This window comes from Amblyomma maculatum, chromosome 10 (genome assembly GCF_055883805.1).
Source record: "Amblyomma maculatum isolate TAMU_Amacu chromosome 10, ASM5588380v1, whole genome shotgun sequence".
NCBI lineage: Eukaryota > Metazoa > Arthropoda > Arachnida > Ixodida > Ixodidae > Amblyomma > Amblyomma maculatum.
In genome coordinates, this window is record NC_139353.1 from 25021908 (window position 1) to 25029822 (window position 7915).

At 45.5% G+C, this 7915-nt stretch overlaps 1 long non-coding RNA gene across 1 annotated transcript; it reads left to right on the forward strand.

Annotated features, from left to right (window-relative positions):
• The first annotated feature begins 6220 nt into the window (after positions 1-6220).
• LOC146175915 (uncharacterized) lies at positions 6221-7653 on the forward strand. The gene is made up of 3 exons (XR_014701152.1): positions 6221-6395; positions 7316-7471; positions 7534-7653. It is a non-coding gene; the product is annotated as an uncharacterized LOC146175915 (long non-coding RNA).
• The last annotated feature ends 262 nt before the right edge of the window (positions 7654-7915 follow it).

A 7915-nucleotide genomic window follows, 5' to 3' on the forward strand; every position in this document is an offset into this window, starting at 1 on the left:
TGTGCTCGTTGTGGATGTCTGGACGCTGACGGCTGTTTGCCGTCGTCTTCGTTTGTCGCCACGGGAGGCTGTAGAGGCAGTTATACTCCTGGTCGACCAAGAAACTGGGATATCTTCGAGCTATGCCCTCGGCTTCGAGGTGAGTGCAGAGTTAGGCCTCGCGGCCAGTTATGCTTGCGTGTGAAGCTTTATTAACTTCTTACATTGGATTAATGGCATTTCTGCCATCAAGACTGTAACGTGAAATTAGCTCAGTGCTTGTATAGTAGTTTGCCTCGTCTTGCCTTGTATTTCGTCGCTGTCTCCAGAAATGGTAACGATACGAGCTCACTGCCGTTTCCGTCACGCACTAAGTACCCGTTCCGAAAGCCTTTGTGACGCGGCCACTGTGTCGCGTGGAGGAACAATTTGCCCGTGTTCTACTAGACATTCCTGAGCAAGAAGCATTCCCGCCTGGCTACTGCATAGAAGCGTGTGCCGCCATTTATCGCATTCTTCTACCTCTGGTGAGACCACTGCCGCCGCAAGATTTGCACTCGTTAGGCCTCGTCACACTAGCAAGAAAATTCTCGCAGTGGCGTAGCGTTGATGACAACGCTCGCGATATTCGCGTTTCCCCCTGCGTTTACCGTGTAATGCAAAGAGGAGACGCTGAAAAAGGACGTTAACAAGAAGAGTGGAAAGGGGGGCAGTCACATCACACTAGTGAAAACGAGCGCGCGCTTTTCCCGAGTCGCCATCTTGGCCTCCTCCAGCCTGCGCAGCCGTTTGAGCCCCGCGTCGCCATCTTGCTCACCTACCGCCCGCGCAGCCGCCGTCTGCACTGTCACGGCGCCATCTTGTTGCACTGTCTGCTGCCACCTCCACCCGCGGGTCACTGAACTTGAGCCTCGCGTCGTCATCTTGCTTTGCGGTCAGCTAACCTCCGCTTGCGGGTGAACGGCCAGCTTCGTTTCGCTACTTTCTTCTGCGAAACTGGGAAAATAAACCGCGACCTCATCCCTCAACGGACGTTAAGAAAGTCAATCAGCGTGTTAAAAAAAAAAAAGAAAGCCGGCTTCTGCTGGAATCGGCACGCGGAAAACGTCCTACGTTGCGCGTTTACCAACTAGTGGGAGCTTGCCTTTATATGTGTTTACTCTGTGCACGACTTGCATGCCTTATTTGGTTGTTTGGTGGGGTTTAAGGTCCCAAAGCGATGCATACCTTATTTCATGTACTGCCGCAGACTTTTAAGGCGGAAGTCTTTCTTGGCTCATGAGTGGTGTAAAGAGGGAAGGGAGTGTGTGTCGAAAGTGCCTTCAATTGGTGTGAGCTAATGTGTGTGCATTGTACTTGATGGTATGCTATGTGCCAATTAAGGATTGTAAATGAATATCAGCTATGAAATTAATAGTAAATAATGACATATAGCGTATATTGATAAGATATGTATATAGTTATAATAAGGATAATTAACTACAAGATTAGACAATGATAGTGAAATTAATACTGGTAGTCATTGTGTATGTGTGTGTATAAAAACAAGAAAAGGAATTTAAAGAACATAAAAGTGAATAAAAAAAAAGTTCGTGTGTTCGAAACGCCATTGCGTCATACCCTCAACGGCAGAGCATGAGTGTCCTCCTAATTTTCCAACGATGTCTTGTACAGCTCGTCCTGTCTAAAAGCTTTCGGCCTAGGTGTAGTACTAGTCGGCGCCGCGTGTCGGAAATTGGGGACCGCGTAAAAACATTGTATCATGATAATTTGTCGTTCTTGTGATTGATTATTGATTGCTGTGTAATAGGGGATGACAGGTTAATGGAATCATTGTAATTGATTTATTTAATAAATGATGAAATAAAAAGATGTAAAAACTAGAAAAATGTTCAAAGCTGCCAGTATACTCAAACGGAAAAACCAATGCTTGATGATGCTAAATTTAGTGAGTTATAGATCAATTAATTAATAAGGCGCCCGACATGCTGTTCCCAAGGATGCGGGATCGAATTACGGGCGCTGATTTTCGTTGTTGACGAAAGCAAGACGCCCGTGTGCATTGCGATGTCAGCACACTTTAAAGAACCCCAGTTGGCTGAAATTTCCGGACTCCTTTCAGAGCCTGCGTCTCTTTTAAAGCCAAAACCGAATGTAATTGAAATAATTGAACAAAATCAAATATTGGATAAAAGGGGGTTGAAAGGTGTCAAGACGCTCAGAATGAAGCCAATGCTTGATGACTCTAATTAAAAAAATTGAAGAATTGAAATCATTACAGAAATCAAAACTGAATAAAGGGGGTTCAGAAGCGTCAAAATGCTAAGAATGAAAAGTTGATGGTGGATGATGTTAAGATAATTTTATTGTGTAATTGATCAGTTACTTAAAATAATCAGAGGCAGAAATGCATTCAAAGGCGCCAAACTGCTCAGAATGCAAGGCTAATGTTTAATGATGACGAGCATTCGTGTATAAAGAATACGAAATATAAAATATGAAAAAGTGAGAAACAGCGTCCTTTTTTATGCAACGCTAACACATCATAGGGGAGCACACGCGTCCTGCTAATTTTCGCGCCAGCTTTGTGATACGGCTATAGAGACGTTAAAATTATTCATGCATCAGCTAAGCAGCGTCTTGTCTAATTTGCCAGGTTTTGATTCCAAGCGCCAATGTATACAACCGCCCTTTTTATCAGATGTGGTAGTTTTTTCTTTTCCGCCACTGCATGTGTTTCCGCCAATACCTAATTATATAATAATAAGACAGATAACTGATAACATACCTCAACGGCAATTCTGATCAACATTAATGGTAATCATAAGAGAATATCAGACTACAGGGTTGTGCAAGCTAACTTTGGCTAAGGGTTAAAAAATAAAATATTTGAGCTAGACAAGGGAAACCACTTGAATACAGCTGCCAGCCGTCTGGCGCACTACAGGCATCTTTTTTTTTTTTTTTGGTAATAACATTAATAATTGAGATAACTTCCTAAATCTTTCAATATTGACTTTAGACAATAAATGTGATTTTCAAAGTTGGAGAACACCTTCGGAAACCTTATTCTATTTATTTCTGACAAAGAAAGCCTCACGTGTATCTTTTTCGAGCTTTAAAAGAGAAAGCCACGAAATACAAAAACAAAAATATCACTTGTCTAGCGCATTCGCGCGCCATGATTGTGGTGCTCTCAATCGTGTTCGAGTGAACGAACTCCACAGCCGTGACTCGACAGCCGATTTCCGGCGGTAGGAGGATACGTTGGCGATGGTTGCAGCGAGCGCGGTGAGCTCACTGCACCGTCACGTGCGCTGGCTGGCTGATGCGGGCGAAGAATCTAACGTGGACATATCGGTCTGCCGCTGCAACGGAGCCATGGCGGCGCGGTCGCAGCTGATTTTTTTGTTTTCCATTTCTTAATACGCCAAAGAAACATCCCGGACGGGTCCCACTGCTAAAAGCCCTTGACGAGGTCGTGAAGCCTTATCGCTTGGCAGATGGTGGTTCGTTCACTCAAACCATGGTTCGGAGCAGCACAACCGTAGCGCGTGAATGCGCGAGTCACGTGATTTTTTTTTTTTGTATTTCGCGCGTATTCCTTACAGATCGAGGAAAAAAAAAAACGCATGAGGCGTTCGTTGTCGCAAATAAATGGAATATGTTCTGAAGGTGCTCTCCAACTTTGCAATTCACATTTATTGCCTAAAGTAAATACTGTTAGAAATTTAGGAAAATTATCTTCAGTAATAATTATTTATTGCAAAAAAAAAAAAATGCCTGTGGTGCGTCAGACGGCCAGCCATCTACCTATCTCAAATGTTTTATTTTTTAACCTTTCACTAAATTTAGCTTGGACACCCTGTATAGATAGTTACTAAGATAGTGATAGCTAATAATAGTGCCAGTTTATGTTAGTGATAACGGTATAGGATATGATGAGACAGATAAAGTGATGGTTTATTGTTTTTAATATCGCGAAACGATTCTGGCTATGGGAGAGGCCTAGATAAGAGTGATAACGCAAATCTTGGGAATAAACGGTCATGCGATGGACATCGGTTGACACGGTGACGACGTCGGAATAGTATTGGGTCTCGGAAAACGTAGAACGAGCTCATAACGGAACTATGTATCACACCCTTTTGCATTCCGCAAATTAGTCCCTGAAACGGTCCTTGTAGTATAATCGTAATTCAAGATATGTATAGTGCTGGTCTGTGAGTAATCGAGTGGAGTTTAAAAGCTTTTTGTGGAGCTTATATAATTTCGAAAAGTGTTCCCGGCGGTCGCTTGGTATACCGATTATTGAGACGCATCCCCGCGCTGCTTCCTCCCCTATCATGTCTAGAAAGACCAAATGATGTCATCGGGGCTTGGTTGTTTGGTTTACTGGGTTGTCTCAAAGCGATATGAGAGAGACCTTAGTGGATGGCTCTTAAAATTTCGACCACCTGGCCAACGTGCACTGACATCGCACTGCACACGGCCGCTTTGCTTTTCGCCTCCATCGAAAAGCGGCTGTCACGGCTGGGATTCGATTCCGCATTCGTGGTCACAGCAGTCAATCATCCTAACCACTCCGCCAGCACAGCAGGGTCATCAGGGCTTGGTTGGTGCGCCCGCTCGCTGGATGCTGTTAAGTGAAGCGGGCTTTGACGGCGCTTGGTGGGACGCTGTCGCAACTCAGTCACTTTTCTTTCACTCTGGCAGGGGAAGAGAGAGAAAGAGGAAAGGGAGGAGAGAAAGAGAGAAACATCAGTTTAGATCGCCGATATGTTTAGTGCTAATGAAGCCAGATAAAATTTTTTTTTTTTGCGTTGCAGAGAGGATTGATGCGATACCTATTGCTCATGCGTGTTGTCTAGTTTCGAAAAGAGCTTTTCACAGGTCCTTTAGGTGCACCAGGTTAATTTTCTGCCTTGCTTGTATGCGTTCTCGCGGAGCTCCATGTGTGGTCTCCTCCCTAATTCTACTCGCTTGCGTCTTCTGGTTACAGCTCCGCCTTTGCTGTCTAAGATACGTAGCCTATGACACTGCCGCACTGCACACGACACCGGGACCTGCTGTTTTTGTGCACCCCTTACATGCCGCAAAGCTGCTGTCATATTTGCCATCCTCCGGATGCCTCTCGGAGCCATCACGCGTTTGACTGAGCAAAGAGTGCAGACAGCATCATCGTCAAGCCAGGCATTCGGAATCAATTGTACGGGCGGTTCGCTTTCACGCCTCTTTAAAACAGTCTTCGTTTTTTTTTTTTTTTTTTTTTTATAATTGCGTGTTTTTCACTCAATGACCTCATGCATACTTACGAAACACGATATCTTGAGCTCCTCGTCTTGTCCTTTTTTCTATGCTCCCTGCATCTTCCGTTGGTCGTTCTAGCAACCAAGTTAGTGCCGACTAGACACTTATAGATTGATTGCACGGTTCCCTTTCTTCCCTTGCAGGTTCCTCTGTTCCTTGTGACTTTCTCCCCATTTTCGGCTCGTTGCCGCCATCTTCGGCATCTTCACGGATTCTTGAAAAGCCAGTGAGACACCTGACCGGCCAAGGAGCGGGGACAGGATTATCTTCCAGCCAGGCCTTCGGCTTCGAAGGTGAGTTGCGGGGCAAAGTCTCGTGGCGAGGGCGACTTGTGTCTGTGAAACCGTGCTCTAACTCAGCTACTCACATTGGATCGCTCCTTTTTTTTGCATCAAAACTGTAACACGAAATTATCTCGGCACTTGTATAGCGGTTTCATGGACAGTCGCCATCGGGTCTTTTTTCCGCGACGAAAACGCGGCGGGAAATAGGACTCAGGGCGGCCGCTGGTTTAGATGACATTAGGCAGGGTAGGTGCAGGTATTGAATCAGCGAGGAATTGCGTATCCCTCGCTGCCTCAAGAAGCTTTACCTAAGCAAGCCCGCTGCCGTTTGCGTCACAGAATAAGCACCCGTTCCGAAAGCCGTTGCGGCCCAGCCACCATGTCATCTTGAGGAACAAAAATGGTTCGCAAGTGCGCTGTAATTGTACGACATGTGGTTCGTGGTCGTACGTAGCTTTCGGAAAATCTCGCCAGCCTCGTCAAGCAACTCTGAAGAACGGACGCTGCCTGCGGTCTGCAGCACATCGTGTTTCCGCTGCAGCCAAGGTTAGTGCGGCAATCTTTCTATTCTGACTTGGGCATGCGCCGCTCCTCGTCGACTTGTGCCGTGCAGCCACAACTTGTGATACACGGCAGCAATGGTGAGTATACAAGATATGCTGGCAATTCTTTGTTCCAAGCTGCCTTTTTTCAGATTTGCTTGGATTAACAGGCGACCCTCCTGAACTGAAAACACATTCGTATCGTTCCTGGAGATCGGCCATGGCCTGTTCGGACATCTGCGCCCTGTGCTGTCCCCTGCGACATCACTGCCGCCTACAGGTTTGCATCCGTTATGTTTTATAAATTATACCATGTACGACTTTCACGGTTGCTTAATTCTATATTTTGCCACGGGTCTTCCTGTCTCCACACCATCCGCGGAGTTTGGACCTGTGTTCCGTGCGGCCAGCTGTCTTCAGGAACACCATGTGTTCCAGTTGCACGTCTAGCATAATATTAATGCGAAAGCATTTCTTGGCTTATTGTTGGCGTGGACAAGGTGTGTGACGAGACGAGTACAGGAGATAATGACGATCGGAATGACGATGCCAATAACAAAGTAATTAACAGGTCATTGATGACAATAGGTCCTAGCAACGCAACGTGCATTACTAGTCATGATAATGAGGTAAGACTGATTAAGTAATTCAGTGAGAGTTTAGGTCAAATATAATCCTCATCACTTGAGGTCATCAGATTAGTTAATCAAATAGTGATAGTTAACAATAGCGATGAGCCATCAGCTGATCACGCAATAGAAAAATGGATGGACAAGATGTCAAGTTTATGGCGTCTTGTATACATGCAACTAAACATGTTTTGACAAAGTGTAGATGTTGGAATAGCACCGGAGGCGTCGAAATCGCATCGGAAGTTGGAAAACGCAGAACAAGCTTATAACGGAACGATGTTCGGAACTTGCCATCGTTTCGCATTCCGCTCGTAAGGGGACTTGAAGGACTCCGAAGTGATATTCTAATTCAAAAAATGTATAGAGGTGGTCTTTGTGAAATCTTTGCGCGGAGCTTGTAATTTGTAAAAGCTTTTTGAAAAGTGCTCTTGATGACCGCTCGCAACCCATTATGGCGACGACAGCAAACCTCTGCGCGCTGCTATTACGCCTCCTGCAACACCACTACCAATGACAGGTGTTTTTACGATGTGTAAGACTTCATGTTTCATTTATTTTTTTGCTGCAGGCCTTCTTCCTATCGTCACGCCATTCGTAGACTTTGGCTCCCGTACTCCGTGCGACTTGGATACCACACGCGTTCCAGTTGCACACCGTGCAGAATATTTCTCCTGCCGCGACATACCTCCTCAGTGCTTCAGGCCGTCGGTTCAACGTTCCTAGAGTAAGCCCTCATATTCTGTTTGCTTACGTCTTCTGTTTACAGCTCTGCCCTTGTTATTACAGATGCGTAGGCTTCGGTTCTGACTGCACATGGCACCTGGGCCTGTCGTTCGTGCTCACACCTGATGCGCTGGTAAGCTTCTGCCACATTTGCCATTCTTCAGAGGCGCTTGGAACCCATCGCAGTTTCTATACCAAGCGAGGGGTGCAATGGAAATTATCTTAAGACCAGGCTTTCCACATCATATGTACTGCAGATGTGTGCTTAAAGGGAAGCTGAAACGGTTTTCGAATTGCATAAATATAGGTGGTTGGAAAAAAAGGGGTCTTGTTAATCATGTGCGTCAATTTATTGTGAATTATGTCGATAAAAACAAAAACAAAAAACGAATGCTTGTTAAAAGCGCGCCACGGCCATGCTATCGCCGAAACTGCGGAAAGGGCG